General features: G+C 36.5%; 1 pseudogene and 1 gene segment (V, D, J or C); one reads left to right on the top strand and one right to left on the bottom strand.

Moving 5' to 3' along the window:
• The window catches only part of LOC109089733, a 300,753-nt gene that overhangs the window by 131,841 nt on the left and 151,834 nt on the right, over window positions 1–17,078 (top strand).
• The window catches only part of LOC109056326, a 134,023-nt pseudogene continuing 128,081 nt past the window's right edge, over window positions 11,137–17,078 (bottom strand).

Raw genomic sequence — 17,078 nt, 5'->3', positions numbered from 1 at the left:
TGTCACACCAAATGTGAATTATTTTATAATAATAATAATAATAAAAAAAAATTGAATCAACTTTTCTAAGCATTCACATATTTAGTATTCTGTAAGTTTTTGAAGTGTATCATGAAAAAAAGATATTCAAAATCATTGACTGAACTACAAAAAAGTAACTTTATTTACATTCTGATGTCGTTTTTTTTCAATGTATAATATCTATAATAAAATTTGAACTTTACGTGAACAGTGTAAACATTAATGAAAATAAATCTGTAAATAAAATGAACTGATAAAACTCATTATAAGACACATTATGGAAATGTGTTTAGACAATATTTGTTTGCTGAGTATATAATTCAGTTCTTTTAAAGCTCTAAATGTGACTATAAAATAAATAAAACATTAAAATCTATACATTTTAATAATTTTTAACCAAGACAGTTAAAAGAGACAGACTTACCGAGCACCAGTTTAGTTCCTCCACCGAATGTGCACCACAGTGATACAATCTCATAAAACACTCGTACAAAAACCTCTATTCCACTCGAGTGAACACAAACTCCAGCAGAGAGAGAAACACTTCAACACTCAGACATTTAGTTTAAAGAATGCTTTTCAAAAAGTAATAACAAAGACAAAGTATTTTCAAAATGTTTGTTATTAACTGAAAAATAATTTAGTTATTTTCATTATCAGTTCAAGAGTTTATTAATCTCATTTACGATAGACATGATTCACTTTGACTTTAAATCCTATATGTCTCTATCAATCTCTAGCTGTGTGCTGATTTTGAACTTTCTAAAGAAATATACAGTAATTGATGAACTTTGACCTCTGAGGTGACCTTTGACCTCTATTATCATGATGATGTTGTAGAGTTTCTCATTCTTCATGTATGCGACTCAGTCATAATAATTCACAAAATAGCCTGCATCTTCAGACAAAAGAATAAAGACACAATTGTTCATATATACTGTAAATATATACTGTACAGGCTGGTTGTGTACAGTATATACTCTATTATAATTTATTTACCATTTTTCTTTATTTTTCCACATTTATTTATGTATTAATTTTTGGGAAAACATTTAGCAACTGCAGAAGTGAAACTGATAGGTGTCCTGATATTGGGGAAGATTGTAAGGCAATGGATCTTAATCCTAGTCCTGCTCCTGCTGGAGATGATGAAGCTGTTCTCCTGCATTTGAGTCTCAAGCAGGATGAGAAAATACTTCTTTGAAATAGAGACTGACACATAATGGGCCTCCCCTCAGTGATTATTTCTGGAGCCTGGTTGATACACTTTTATTGTACAACTATATATACAAAAACTACAAAATACAAATGCACTAAATAAAATAATTTAATAAATGTATATTTACACTTTAAGCACTTGACTAAAATAAGTATTAAATAACAAAATAAATCACTAGAGAAGGCTGACTATAATCAGCTTGCTTCCATTTAGTGAGAAAAGCCTTCTCTTCACCTGAACTAGAAAAAAAAAATCTTCTGGTCTTCAGTGATGCGAGGACAATGTTTGAGCGTACACACAATATCTGAGCGAGAGCAGAGCCAATTCATAAAAGAACAATGTATTTTTAAAACCACACGTCCAGTTTTGTGTGAGTGAATGAAATCCGCTTGCGATGGAGAGATTTGCGCTCATGCATTACATGGATCACATAACATTATGCGCTCTCGACATTTCTCATTAAGATCACGCTGTAGAAACAGCCTAAAATTAAGTGTAAAGAAGAGAAAAAAGCATCCCTAGGCAGCTGTCTACACATGCGAGGATCCACCACTGCCAGATACAGTTAAACATTTACTAAAAACAAGCCTATCACAAGATATCTGGGGGGGGGGGGTGCCACCCCTGCCCACGACGTAGACACACCCCTGGTGCTCTGAGAGTGTTTATAGTGCTGTGAGTTTAACACTTCATGACTGAGAGCAGAACAGAACACAATCTTCATCATCACACAAGACACAACAACAACAATGAACAACATCATCATCCTCATCTGGACTCTCACACTGTTTGCTCAAGGTTTGTGTAGTAAAATTTTAACAAAGATTATTCATACTTTGAAGTGTAAAATATTAAACATTTACAGTTTTTCATAAATTTTCTTTGTTGTTCTTTCTTTCAGAGTGTAGAGGACAGTACACTGTAACTCAGAGTCCATCATTAATAACAGCAGCTCAAGGACAAGAAGTCAGAATAAACTGTAAAACCAGCAGTAGCGTGTGTGGTAGTTACTTACACTGGTACTTACAGAAACCTGGAGAAGCTCCTAAACTCCTCATATATGCTGCTACAAGCCGTTACACTGGAACTCCATCTAGATTCAGTGGCAGTGGATCTAACAGTGATTTCACTCTCACCATCAGTGGAGTCCAGACTGAAGATACAGGAGATTATTACTGTCAGAGTGTACACTGTTCTAGTAGTGTGCTGTGTTCACACAGTGATAAAGAGTCGTACAAAAACCTCCATCAGTCAGCGTCACAGTGACTGCACTGATACAGCTGAGAGACACTGCAGCTGCTGATGAGAGGATCACAAACAACACAATGACTTCAAGTAACACATTTTCCAGAGATTATGGCATACAGACATTAAAATTAACTGTATTTATTTATTTATCTACCTACATTAACATTTGAATATCAGATTCATCTGCTCTAGTCTGATCTGCATGAGGACTAAATGTCTGGAACAATGTGCTCTGGACAGAAAAGTCAAAGGTTGAGCAGTTTGCTGAAACTTAAATGGAAATTTCAACAGGATAATGACATTAATCATGTAAGAGGAATGATTGAGAAGAATGAAATGGAGGGTTTTAATGACCGTCAGACAGGCCCGGCGCCAGGACACAAGACTTGGAAGGGCTTTTATGTTTTTAGGGGGGCAAAATTGGGGAGGGGGGGTTCAAGTGAACGCTCGAAATACATTCTTTAGGTATTACTTTACAATAATAATAGACTTTAATACATTAACTAACATTAACTAATCAAACCTTATTGTAAAGTGTTACAATTTCTTGTTAATGTATAATAATATATAAATAATATATGTTCACAAAAACACTGTTAAATTAAACAGAAAAGCAAGCAGGTGTGCATGATTTGGCGTGGCAGCCAATACAAATAATAACCGTTTCCTTACCTAAATCCTGCATTTGGACCAAGCGGCAACTTTCCGCTCCCTCTCTTGAAACCAACACGGAAGTGACTAAAACTGCAATTCATCGACTGGCCGCTGGAGGCTGGCATGGGAGAATATAACTCATTGGTTTAAATTATATTAATATATAAATAATAATTATATTAAGCCTTAAAGTTCTGCATAATTAAGGGCTCAGCCACTTGAGTGACAGGTGGATTTCTGCTGCTGTCACTGCTGTCGCGCTAGGTGGCCGTGGTTTCAGCAACCAGCTCCCGCCTTTTGACCATTTTCGATTATACGGGAGAGACGCACGGTGACATGCTGCCAAGATGGTGACGGCCACCTCCGCCTACTTTTGGCTTCAAAAGCGCTCTTCAGAAACCAATGGGTGACGTCACAGACCCTACGTCCATGTTTTTATACAGTCTATGGTTTGGACCAGATCGGTTTCCAGAATCACGTGCTTCTGAAATTATCAACTTTTTCTATTTTTCTTTTTTTGTGTTTGGGTTTGTCTTTTTTGTGTGTTGCTTGTTTTCTTGTATGGAGTTATGTTTTAATTCTGAATAAAACGTAGACTATACAGCATGTAAAGACTGCTCCCTTTAAATTTATTAAAAACAGTCACTCATTCATCACGATCTAACAAAATAAATAAAAAATAAAAAATACAATGAAAGTGACTAGCCTACATGATGCAACTTTTGAATGTCTTCGTTAGAAAGGTAATGAGCATGATAGAATCCAGCACTGGACAAAGAACGGTGACCGGAGCGGTGATTGTGTGGATTCCAACCTAAACTCCTCTGATTGGCCACTGCGTTTTAGAAGTCAACAAACATGTCTGTGATTGGCTACATTGCTCACCTCTGCGAAAATGAATTGTAAAATTATTTGATGCTTTCCAAAGAAGAAGATACACTGGATTGTTTGCCAAATCCATTTCGTTATGCTATTATTACGAAGAAAAAAGAGGTTGTGAGCAGCTTTTCCATCTAAAAGCAAGCAGATTCAACAGCAGGCAGTTGTATGAGTAAGACTATAATACACACCAGTGGCGGCTCGTCGGGGGAGGCACAGCTTCCCCAAAATTTTGAGGTGAAAATGAGGACGATTTAATGTTAATAAAATTCACAATTCATTTCAGTTCATGTCTCAGAATGTATATATTTTTGTTTGTTATTTCACAGTTGTAATACCATTACGTGAAAGTGCTGCTTTTCTATCATGAATGTTCCGTGATAGAGAAGGGGTGGGGGGGATGAGCGCTCGTGCCTCCGTTGTAAAAAAAAAATTAGCCAATCAGCGTCAAGTGTTCACTTTCAGCGCTGAGGAGTGTTGAGAAAAGGAACATCATAGAGGAGGCTAGCCTCCCTTCCGATATCAACCAATCATCATAGAGACGTAAATTACGTGCTATTAGTTTGAACGTCTCCCGTAGCGGCTGGGCTGATAATTTACCAAGTTCTTATGATGAGTAGCGATATTGAATATTTGATCGCCAACAGATTTTCCAAGCTTTCATTCAAACAGTATACAAATTAAAAATAAAGGGAGCTAGAACAGTAGGCCTAATTAAATATCACAACAGTCAGCTCTCTTTTAACACAGACTTTTAAGAAGGGATGGATGTTTGTTTCAAGTAATAGGACAGGTAAGTGAATTTATATTATCTTGCTGTATGTGTGTATTTTCTTTACGTTTTCTGACTAAAAGCCACCACAAATATGGCATCGGGCCTGCCGTCAGAGTCCAGATCTCAGTCCAATTGAAATGTTGTTGAGGGACTTGAAGTACTTGAAGAGTGGTAACACTTTATAACGACTTTCATTAATAAATTAACAAACATTATGTAATGTTTAGCTAATCATTACTTAATTTATAGTCACATATTCTAGAAAGATAATGTGCTGGTTAATGTTAACTAACTTATTAAACATTACCAAATAATCATTATTAAATGTAAATTCAAATGGTTACAAATGTCATCAAACTTTCGATTTATATGATCATGCATTAAAAAAAAAAAAAAAAAAAAAAAAAAAAAAAAAAAATTCAAATGATTTTGAGAGATGATTTACAAGTATTAAAGCTTCATTAATGAATCTTTAACAAACATTATATAACGCAACACAACTGAAATGTTCCCAGGTCCAGAAACACATTAAGGACATCAATAAAACAGTCCATGTGACATCAGTGGCTCAACTTCAGTTTTCTGAAGCTATGAGAATACTTTCTGTGAGCGAAGAAAACAAAAATAACTTTATTCAAGAATTCTTCTCCTCCGAGTTACCGTCTTCTGCCATTTCAGAGAGAAACCCAGAATGTAATCAACATAATCAGCATTATTTATGTCCACTGATGCTATTTAACTGATAACTGAATAACTGATGCTTTTGTTTGATTGAATATTTTTACAGTTGGGTACAGTCTCAACCTCACTATTGAGTCAATCATCAAACACTAGACTTAAACTCCTTTATGACAGTCATCTGAATGTTGTAAACAGACAACTTCACATGATCTGCTTCTTCATCAATCTCTTTCTTTGTCAATGCAAAGATGTTCTTGAAAAACATTATTGCAAATGTTTAAAACAAAAAAAATCAAGGGTAAAGTGTCCAACCGAAGCAAATACTTTACAATGAAGCAACACTTTCAAAAGAACATGAGTAAACTGGAGCTAAACCTGTTAACTCTGAAAAACAACATTTTGAAAGAAACAAACCAAACAGGTTTATAATGAGTGTAGATTGTTTCACTGTTTGTGGAGCTGTTTAATCATCGTCTGCGGAGATCTTGAGAGATTTAATGTCTGTTTTTATTTTAGCTGATTTCATCTAAAGCTGTGGTTGTAAGTCAGTTGTGGTTGTTGTGTTTCTGCTGGTCTCTTCTCCTTATTTTCTGTTCTTGTTGTTTCTCTTTCCTTCAGTGATTCTGCTTGTTAACAACAGGTATCATCATTAATGTTTAATCATGACTTAATTAATCACTTCTATTTAACTAATTAACTCCAACGAGAGGTGTGTTTGACTTTAAGTGCAGATCTGTGCAGATCGATTGGTGTATGACATCAAAGTACCGCGAGAGCGACTGGAAAGCACATGGAGACGTCTCTCTTATAGTCCTCATGGTACTGTGATGTCATACACCGCTGCTTCAAGTCAAACACACCTATTGCTTCAGTGCTACTTTTAACACTGTTCTAGTGGCTCCCATATAAACACTGAGCACACTCTGGGATTTACTGAAATCCAAGGCCGAGTCCACACATGAACAGGTATTTTATAAGCAGAGGGGTTTTTTTATGGTGGCCAAGATATCTCAACATGCTGCAACTTCAGAAAACACTTGCAAATAGAAAAAGCACCAGCAAATCAAGAAAACATCTTCATCAGTTTGACAGCAGGTGCTGCAAATGCTCACAACACAAACAAATAAAGAATTTTATTTGCAGCCTGTTCCTTTATTTGTTTGTGTTTTGAGCATTTGCAGCGCGTGTGTTTTCAAATTGATGAAATTATTTTCTTAATTTGCAAAGGTTGGGTGTTTTAGCTCTTGGCCACCATAGTGTTGCCTCCGTCATTTAAAAATAAATAAATAAATAAATAAATAATGCAAAAAAGCACTGTGAAACACTGTCAAGACATGGGTATTTTTATAAAGCTTTTGGCGATATAACCCTAACCATAAAGCCATGTTGGCCAATCAGAAGCCTTAAAAAAGTATCCATCACAATCCACAATCTCTGGTTTCACCGACTACATGACAGCACTGCAACCAGAGACTCTTCACCCTGCAGGAGTTTTCAAAAATATTCGGTTTCAGTGACCTGATAATAAGTTTGCGTGTGAACAAACGTCCAAACAAGCAAAGAAAATGCTGTGGTTTTGAAAATACCCATATTCATGTGGACAGGTCACAAATTCATATATGTATCTCTTTTATCCAGGTGTGTAGGGCAGTGATGATCTCTATAAATCTTTTCTGACATTATTCAGTAGATCTGAGGAAGATATGTATGACTAAACTTATAAATGAAGATTCATACAAACAACTGATCATCATTGAGCCACTAATGCAGCTCACATTTCTGTATGAATGAATAATATAATTGTGGTGATTAAATACACAGATCACAAATTCAAACTGGCCGTTCCCAAACATTTTAATAGAGCATTTTCATAGAAGTGGAGATAAATTCAACCTCAATAATTACAGCAGCTGAGATACTGTAAACTAAAAGTAGAATCTCCACAGGGTTCATTAACTTCAATACTTAAATTATTTGAATCTAAATCTAACAATGAGTCTATATATTGTCCTGGGCCCGATTCCCCGATAACGCTCACTCTTAGCGCGCTAAGAAGACTCGAAAGATATATCTTACCAAAGTTGTTTATGTTCCTAAGTGTGTTCCCCGAAGTGTCCCTTAGGAAGCTTCTTAACACGCTGCCTCTTACGTCCGACGTTACAAAGGCGCTGTCCCAAGTGAATGTGCTGAATAAGTTGGCATCGATTGCTCAGGAATCGATTTTCAACTTCACACGGAGGTGCATTATGGCGTTAAGACAACACAATCTATGCAAATGAAACATTCCTCAAATTATTCCAGTAACATTTATTTTAACATAGTTTAAGTTATCCGTAAAATATAGACTATTAATTAAATTATCAAATTGTCAGTAATATGTTCACACGATATGTTGTGACGGGTAGACAAACCGGGTATTCCTCGCTAATCATCCACCCTCCTTATCCCGTTGTGCCACTTGTGCCGCTTCTTGACATGGGTTTAACGACTTCTAAAAATTATGTAATACACTTTTATATTAATGGTAAGGTACTTTACATTCAGAATTCCCCTGCATGGCGCAGAAGGGCGTTGGTGACAGTGTGGACGCACCTCCACACCGAGGTCTTGCTTAGGCCGTAGCCCTCTCCCATGACCTCGATGAAGCTTCCTGTAGCAAAAAATCTTAGCACTGCAAGCAGCTGGACTTCAGGGCTTGAAGCAAAATTCCACCGCGTTAGCCTGGCAAGCACAGGTCTGAGAAGGTCCAGCAGCTCCATAATGAGTTGTCTAGGAAGGCGATTCTTTTTTAGTATAGCACGACATGGAAATTTGTGAAAAGGGCTTAAGTTTTGCCAAATAAAAAAATTGACATGGACTAAACGGCTCCGCGGCCGGCGCCGTCTTTGATTCACGTTGGATCGCTGCCGTAGTTGGTCGCTTACTGGACACCACCATGCTTACCCATTTATAGATCTTAGCCATTTAGAGCCAAATTGTTTGCCAGATTTTAATTATCAAAAGTGATTGCCAATTTAAACGCTTTAATGACATTACGAAATAGCCTAGGCTAATTACCACCATATTAGTTCTGATACCAAATAAAGTCAACTTCATAAATAGGCCTGTTACTCCATTGCGAACATATTTTATTATTAGTCTTAAAATGTCCATAACATAAAATCAATTTTTGAGCCACAACATTGTCAACATACCATAGTTTGACTTGTACTGCGCTGCGCTGATTTCTAAAGACTGCTACAGTGGCGGCAACTAGCGTCTTGAGCTCAAACAATGCTAAGGGAGAGCTTACAAATGGTCAAGACCAACCTTACGAAAGTGTGACTTACAGAGGTTTTACTTAGTGTACGAACGTGTCGGGAATCGTGCCATAACATTAAGAGAGAGGTTAAGGAATAGGTTAAGAACTACTTAGCGATAAGAACGTTTTGGGGAACCGGGCCCTGATCTCTCCTCTGTCTCATCTTTAGCTTTTGCATACAGAGGGTGTTTTGCATGAGCTGTGCTACAAGCTTCACTGCTCTGCATGTGTTTATATCTCTATGAACAGAACATGACATGATCACTTTAGGTTTAATGTTTTTCTTGTTTTTGTATGTGTTTTGTCAAGGTTTGATGATTCATGTTTGTATTTTCTGAAGATAAATGTGTGTGTGAAAATATTTGACTTCTAATATTCATTACTTGACAGAATCCATTGGGCAGGTGACAGTGACACAAACTCCCTCACAGCTGCTCACTCAAACAGGAGAAGAAGTCAAAATAAAGTGTACAACTAGCAGCAATGCTGCCTGTTGTTGTGGTGGTACTGCATGTATTAGCTGGTATCTACAAAAACACGGAGAAGCTCCTAAACTCCTTATTTATGGAGCGAATCAACGACAGTCAGGAACTCCATCTAGATTCAGTGGCAGTGGATCTAACAGTGATTTCACTCTGACCATCAGTGGAGTCCAGACCGAAGATACAGGAGATTATTACTGTATGAGTCTACATCAGATCAGTGGTAGCTGGGTGTTCACACAGTGATAAAGAGTCGTACAAAAACCTCCGTCAGTCAGAGTCACAGTGACTGCACTGATACAGCTGAGAGACACTGCAGCTGCTCTACAACACAATCACACACAACACTGATCAGTGAACAAACACACATAACACAATATCTTTACAACATAAATAGTATATTCCTGAAGAAAACAAGCCAGTGTTTTAATATGATCATCATGTTTTTGGTGTAAAATATGATGCCTGTCAATCAAACTGAACAGACTGCAATCAGTCACTTCTTCTGTCTTTTAAGAAATATGCTTAAGACATGCAAACTTTAAGTGAAGTTTTTAGTCTATTTACATAAAACACTTATTTTACTCTTACTTAAAGTATAATTTATGTTTACTTTAAGAAAATAGCTAAATTACTCATGTTTTAGTGGGTTTAAAGTATCAGATCTTTATAACCATGTGAAGGCCTGCTGCAGTTTATTTAAAATATTTAAGTAATGATCCTGCTTCAGTTTGCTTTTCAAAAGATATTTTAAAAGACATTTTTAACATTTTCATATATTTTATGATGCACAATATTACTTAATTATTTATCAAGGCTGTGAGTGTAGGTGTGTGTGTGTGTGTGTGTGTGTGTGTGTGTGTGTGTGTGTGTGTGTGTGTGTGTTATTAGCCTATCCCTATATATTTATTTCAAGTCTTATGTGTCTGTAATCCATGGGGAAAGAAGTCCCTTATGTCTTGTGTAGTGGACTGTGAAGTTAAAGGGATAGTTCACCCAAAAATTAAAATTTGATGTTTATCTGCTTACCCCCAGGGCATCCAAGATGTAGGTGATTTTGTTTCTTCAGTAGAACAGAAACAAAGATTTATAACTGGAACCGTTGCAGTCTGTCAGTCATATAATGTAAGTGGATGGGAATCACAGTTTTGAGAGTCAAAAAAACATACACAAACAAAACCAAATGAAACCCTGTGGCTCGTGAAAATACATTGATGTGTAAAGACACAAAACGATCAGTCTGTGCAAGAAACTGAACAGTATTTATATTGTTTTATATTTATAAACGTGTACACAATAAGTGCATTGTATCAAATTATTAATTTTGAATGTAGGTACATAATAGTTAAGGCCACCTTATATAAAGTGGGACCAAATAGTTTAAATGAATTGTGAATAAATACAGTTTAACACAATTTAATATATTTAAATATATTGTAAACTTGATCTTAAACATATTTTGAAATGTGCTTAATATATTTATTGTTTCAAAATAATACATGTAATATGCATTTAGTATAGCATAATATAAATATACTAAGTATGTCCAAAAAAAGCACAATTTAAATATATTTCCTTTGCACCTGGGCTGCAGGACTACAGCAGAAGTAAAACTGGTGTGTTTCAGTTCAGATCATGTAACCAATCAAACAGTGACTCTGGGAGTGTTGGCTGAAAGTCTCATTTGCATTGTCAGGGTGGAGTGATTGTGATCCTCTCAGAATAGAGCAGCTCTGTCTCCAGAGACCATGTTCAAACCCCAAGAGCTTTATTTGACTAGATTAACTGCTACTGATCGAGCTTCTGAAAAGCACCTGGACAAACACTACATGCATCTTCATGTGTTAGTTGAATGATGTTGTCAGACACAAATGGAGTTTGTTGAGAAGCTTTATTGAATGTTGCAGCAAACACAGCAGATTGAAAGATCAGCCAGTGCTTTGACACTAGAGCTCTCTTTCAGTATTGAGTTGTAAATGACTACAGCTGCAGCACTAGACTCATGTGAATCCTGCCTGACACAGGACACTCAGATACACTCATCTTCAGGAGAGAGCAGCGCTCACTGGAGAAACATCAGCACTGCGAGCAACTAACAGCGACTCTTGTGGAACGAGGCCTCATGAGGAGCTCCATCATGTGTTACTCTGCAGACGTACAGCTCTCCCGCTTCCCAGCGTGCTTTGCTGAGGGTCAGGACACTACTGCGGCTGTAGCGGCCGTCCTGCTCGCTCTCTGCGCTGGTCACAACCCCCTCGGTGACCTCTGAGCCGTCCAGTGTCCAGCTCACCAGCGCCCCCTGTGGAGAGTAAGAGCTGAGCAGGCAGAGCAGTGCGGCTGAGTCTCCAGAGATCTGCAGAGAAGAGGGCGGCAGCAGAGACACTGAGGGCTTCACTGTGGGACCAGCTGCAGGAGACAAACACAACACATTCACAAACACAGAGAAAACACACTGCAGCTCCAGCACTCTTCTGCCCTGCAGCATTCACAGCATTTCAACAGGACTTTCAGCAGCAGACATGAGGAGTGCAGTCAAAATCACAACAATCTCATCATTCATCTTATTCAACATCACTACAGCTGATATATACACAATATACAAACTAAATACAATCACTACGTACATTTAAATGAAACCTCATAAAATGAAACGATGTACATGAATGCTGACACTGTACAAAGACACTGAATGCTTTAATTCCAGTATAGTCTCAAATCTCACCATAAAGATCTTACATTGTCTTACTTGAACTTAAAATGCTCTTACACTATTAAATATATTTTTTATACTTTTCAAAATGTAAAAGTTTCAAGCTGCTATTTTATTACATCATACAACATCAGTACAGCTGATATATTTATATTTATAAGTATATATAACATAAAAACTACACTATCACTACAAACATTTACATGAAACTTTAATTCCGGTAGTTTTCATATTCTGAGATAAAGTTTAGAATTTAATGCCAGTTACACTCTTATATTTTCTTTTGTTTGTACTTCTCAAAATGTAACTATTTTACATTGAAATGTTGTGACCGTAGTTCAGATCAAGTGAAAATGATGTTGTTGATAACATTAGAAAACAACTGAATCAACAATCACTAATTTTCTGTTATACAAATTAAATGATATGAAACATACTAAGATATTTACTGATTTTACCCCAGTAGATTTTGCATACCTAAATATAGTCTATACATTTGTGTTAGGTGCAATATTTAACTAAAAATATAACTCAATTCCAAACAGAGATTCTGTGGCTACAGTACAGAATTAAAGCGACAGACTTACCGAGCACCAGTTTAGTTCCTCCACCGAAAGTCCACCACAGTGATACAATCTCATGAAACACTCGTACAAAAACCTCTATTCCACTCGAGTGAACACAAACTCCAGCAGAGAGAGAAACACTTCAACACACTGATAGCAGAAACACTCGATTTAGATTTGGCAAAATGCTTTTCAAAAAGCAAGAATTAATCTCTTTCACACAAAATACTTTAAAAAATGTTTGTTTTTGCTTGATTAACAATGTAAATCTTTCGTAATCAGATGAAGAGTTTATTCTCTTCTTTATTCTCTCATTTACAATACATGATTCAATCCTATATTTCTCATTCATTCTCTTGTGATGTGCTGATATAAGACTTTTTTTTAAAGAACTGTATTTGATCTATGACCTTCGATGTGACCTTTGACCTCTTTCTCATAAAGTTTCTCATAATTATGTTTCTGTTCTTCATATGCAGCTCAATCATCATGATTCACAGAAAATTATTAATTCTTAATTCCTAATAATATTCATATTATAGTGTGTTGCAATATTGAGTGTACAGCAGTCATTCATCTTTGCTGGAAACTACTGAAGTGATTGGATGCTCTGTTGACATGCAGTAACTGCAGCAGCTGAGTCTCTTGTTGAGATCACATGACCAGCTGAACATTACTTTTCTTTGTCTCAGTAAATATCCTGTTATCAGACACTGCTGGCTGAGGGAGAACTGTATGGGGGAGAAATACACCTGTGAAGAGGATATTTCTGCAGTGTCAGTATAAACCACTGTAATAAGAACCAGTGACATATCCACAAAAATAACTTGTCACACAAAAATGATTCAGATATTGTTTCTGAAAAATTATATTTGTGAGAATGTAAGCTTATTAGTTCTATAACAGAGTATATGTGTTTGTTATCAGCTCAATCTGTTGTGAATCCTGCCCACTTCTTTGCATCGTCAGCACATGCTTCAGTGCTCTGAGAGTGTTTATAGTGCTGTGAGTTTAACACTTCATGATGTATGTGTGTGAGAAAATACCATATATGGTGTTAAATAAATAAATAAATAATTAAGTGACAGCGGCTAAGAAAAGTTCCTATTCTCTGATTTTATTTGAGCTCCATAAGATGAAGCATGTCACATAGTAACATTCTCTTGCAGTCACGGCTAAAGAAGAATCCCGTGGAAAGGAGGTGGGCCTTTTTGAAACTGAATGGTGTATCCATAACGAATTGTGTGTAATACCTACTGTGGAATATCAGGCAAGACTCGAAAATGCTTTTATGGCCTCAAGACCTCCATCTGCGGCTGTGATGTCTCCGCATGCATTAGAATGCGGTGCATCGGCAACTGCAGAGGCTACTTGGCGGGGGTTGGACAGATGGGCGACCTTAGAGAAAACTTCTACCCTCAAGCGCAGAACTTTCACAGTGGGGACATGTCGACAGGCCGCCTGCGCGTGATGCAGACCCAGGCACACAACTCACCTTTCATGAGTGTCCCCCGTCGTGATAACCCTGCTACATGGCTCTTACTTTTTCGATGACTCACGATGCTTTTCTAGGGCACAGAAAATTTGCTTTCGCTTTCCTAAAGGAAATTAAATCTGAGTTAAATAGTGTGCGGCACGCAGGTATACTATTCTTACACATGCGTAAGGCGGTGCCAAATTTCTATTTGGCCAATAGGATTGGCGGGATGGTACAGGGCTTCAGACATTCGCCACACCAAAGGGTATTCCCATACGGTGACGTCACCGCAGCATTGAAGTGATCTATGAAAGGGAACTTCTTTGAAATAGAGACTGACACATCATATAAGTGGACCTCCCCTCAGTGATTATTTCTGGAACCTAGTTGATATGCTTTTATTGTATAACTATATATACAAAAACTACAAAATACAAATGCACTAAATAAAATAATTTAATAAATGCATATTTACAATTTAAGCACTTAACTAAAATAAGTTTTAAATAACAAAATAAATCACTAGAGAAGGCTGACTATAATCAGCTTGCTTCCATTTAGTGAGAAAAGCCTTCTCTTCACCTGAATTAGAAAAAAAAGCTCTTCTGGTCTTCAGTGATGCGAGGACAACTTTTGAGTGTACACACAATATCTGAGTGACAGCAGAGCCAATTCATAAAAGAACAATGTATTTTTAAAAGCACACGTCCAGTTTTATGTGAGTGAAGGAATTCCACTTGCGATGGAGAGATTCGTGCTCATGCATTACATGGATCACATAACATTATGTGCTCTCGACATTTGTCATTAAGATCACGCTGTAGAAACAGCCTAAAATTAAGTATAAGGAAGAGAAAAAACAGCGACCATAGGCAGGTGTCTACACATGCGATGCCAGATGCAGTTAGACATTTACTAAAAAAAAAGGCTATCACAAGATATCAAGGGGGGTCAGTGCCACCCTTGCCCACGACGTAGACACACCCCTGGTGCTCTGAGAGTGTTTATAGTGCTGTGAGTTTAACACTTCATGACTGAGAGCAGAACAGAACACAATCTTCATCATCACACAAGACACAACAACAACAATGAACAACATCATCATCCTCATCTGGACTCTCACACTGTTTGCTCAAGGTTTGTGTAGTAAAAATTTAACAAAGATTATACATACTTTGAAATGTAAATGTAAATATTAAACATTTTCAGTTTTTCATTAATTTTCATTGTTGTTCTTTCTTTCAGAGTGTAGAGGACAGTACACTGTAACTCAGAGTCCATCATTAATAACAGCAGCTCAAGGACAAGAAGTCAGAATAAAATGTAAAACCAGCAGTAGTGTGTGTGTGGTAGTTACTTACACTGGTACTTACAGAAACCTGGGAGAAGCTCCTAAACTCCTCATATATGCTGCAACAAGCCGTTACACTGGAACTCCATCTAGATTCAGTGGCAGTGGATCTAACAGTGATTTCACTCTCACCATCAGTGGAGTCCAGACTGAAGATACAGGAGATTATTACTGTCAGAGTGTACACTGTCCTAGTAGTGTTGTGTTCACACAGTGATAAAGAGTCGTACAAAAACCTCCGTCAGTCAGAGTCACAGTGACTGCCCTGATACAGCTGAGAGACACTGCAGCTGCTGATGAGAGGATCACAAACAACACAATGACTTCAAGTAACACATTTTCCAGAGATTATGACATACAGACATTAAAATAAACTGTATTTATTTATTTATTTATTTATTTACTAACATGAACATTTGAATATCAGATCCATCTGCTCTAGTCTGATCTGCATGAGGACTAAATGTCTGGAACAATGTGCTCTGGACAGAAAAGTCCACATCCATAATGACATTAATCACACAAGAGGAATGATTGTGAAGAATGAAATGGAGGGTTTTAATGACCATCAGGAGTCCAGATCTCAGTTCAATTGAAATGTTGTTGAGGGACTTGAAGTACTTGAAGAGTCAAAACAAAATGTCCATCCCACAATCAACCATTTAAAGAATGACAAAAAAATGAAAACTAAACCTTTGTGTGTGTGTGTTTAATCACAGTGGTAACACTTTATAATAGCTTTCATTAATAAATAATGAACAAACATTATACAATATTTAGCTAGTCATTACTTAATATATATTCACATATAGAGATATGAGTCAATGTGCTTGTTAATGTGAACTAATTAACTTATTAAACATTACCAAATTATTAGCAGAGCATCATTTAATGTACATTCAAATGCTTACAAATGTCATCAAACTTCAATTCATAAACTTCAAATGATTTTTACAGTACCCAATCTAAAGTGGAAACTATTCATCAATTGTAAATGATCATAAACATTTACTAATCATTATTACCTTCATGAGCAGTCATTTTTGTGACAAAAAAAATGTGTCCTAAATTACCAGAATTCACCCTATTTTCACATCTTTACAAATAATTTATTAATAATTTGTTCAAAATTGTAGCAGTACCCAATCTAAAGTTGAAACTATTCATCATTTGTAAATGTATTTTTTTTTAAATATCTTTATTGGCACTAAACTTTATCTACCTTAACAATGTTTGTGTAAAGTGTGGTTAGTAAAGTTTAGTTAAATGCTTGGTAAGGACATAACACACATTGTAATTTGGGTGCAAAACGTGTTTTTATTACCTCAACACTTATTTTAGTATACTATTGTGAATCGTTAAACAGAATATTCCTTGAGTCAAACATCAACAGGAGGGGAAAAAATTCAAGAAAATACTTCATTTTTCATTTATCAAAACAATGCAATATAAACAGATTGAATCGTGTTCATATACACTAATAAAAAAGAAACCCCTGTACACTGCTGACCTCTTACCAACTCTTAAACCTGAGCCTAACTCTATCCGTATCACACCTCAATAACAGAACAAGTGTTGTGCATTAACACAAGCTTTTAATCATTGTGTAGCATCTGATCAAATCATTTGTAGATTTTCAAGGATGTGCATGACTGTATGAATTAGAAGTTTAATAACATTTGTAAGCATTTCAAATTTTCAAGAAATTTTAATT

This window comes from Cyprinus carpio, chromosome B25, assembly GCF_018340385.1.
Source record: "Cyprinus carpio isolate SPL01 chromosome B25, ASM1834038v1, whole genome shotgun sequence".
In the NCBI taxonomy this organism is placed as follows: Eukaryota; Metazoa; Chordata; class Actinopteri; order Cypriniformes; family Cyprinidae; genus Cyprinus; species Cyprinus carpio.
The sequence above is the reverse complement of the archived record's forward strand: the minus strand, read 5'-3'. Positions and strand labels throughout refer to the sequence as shown.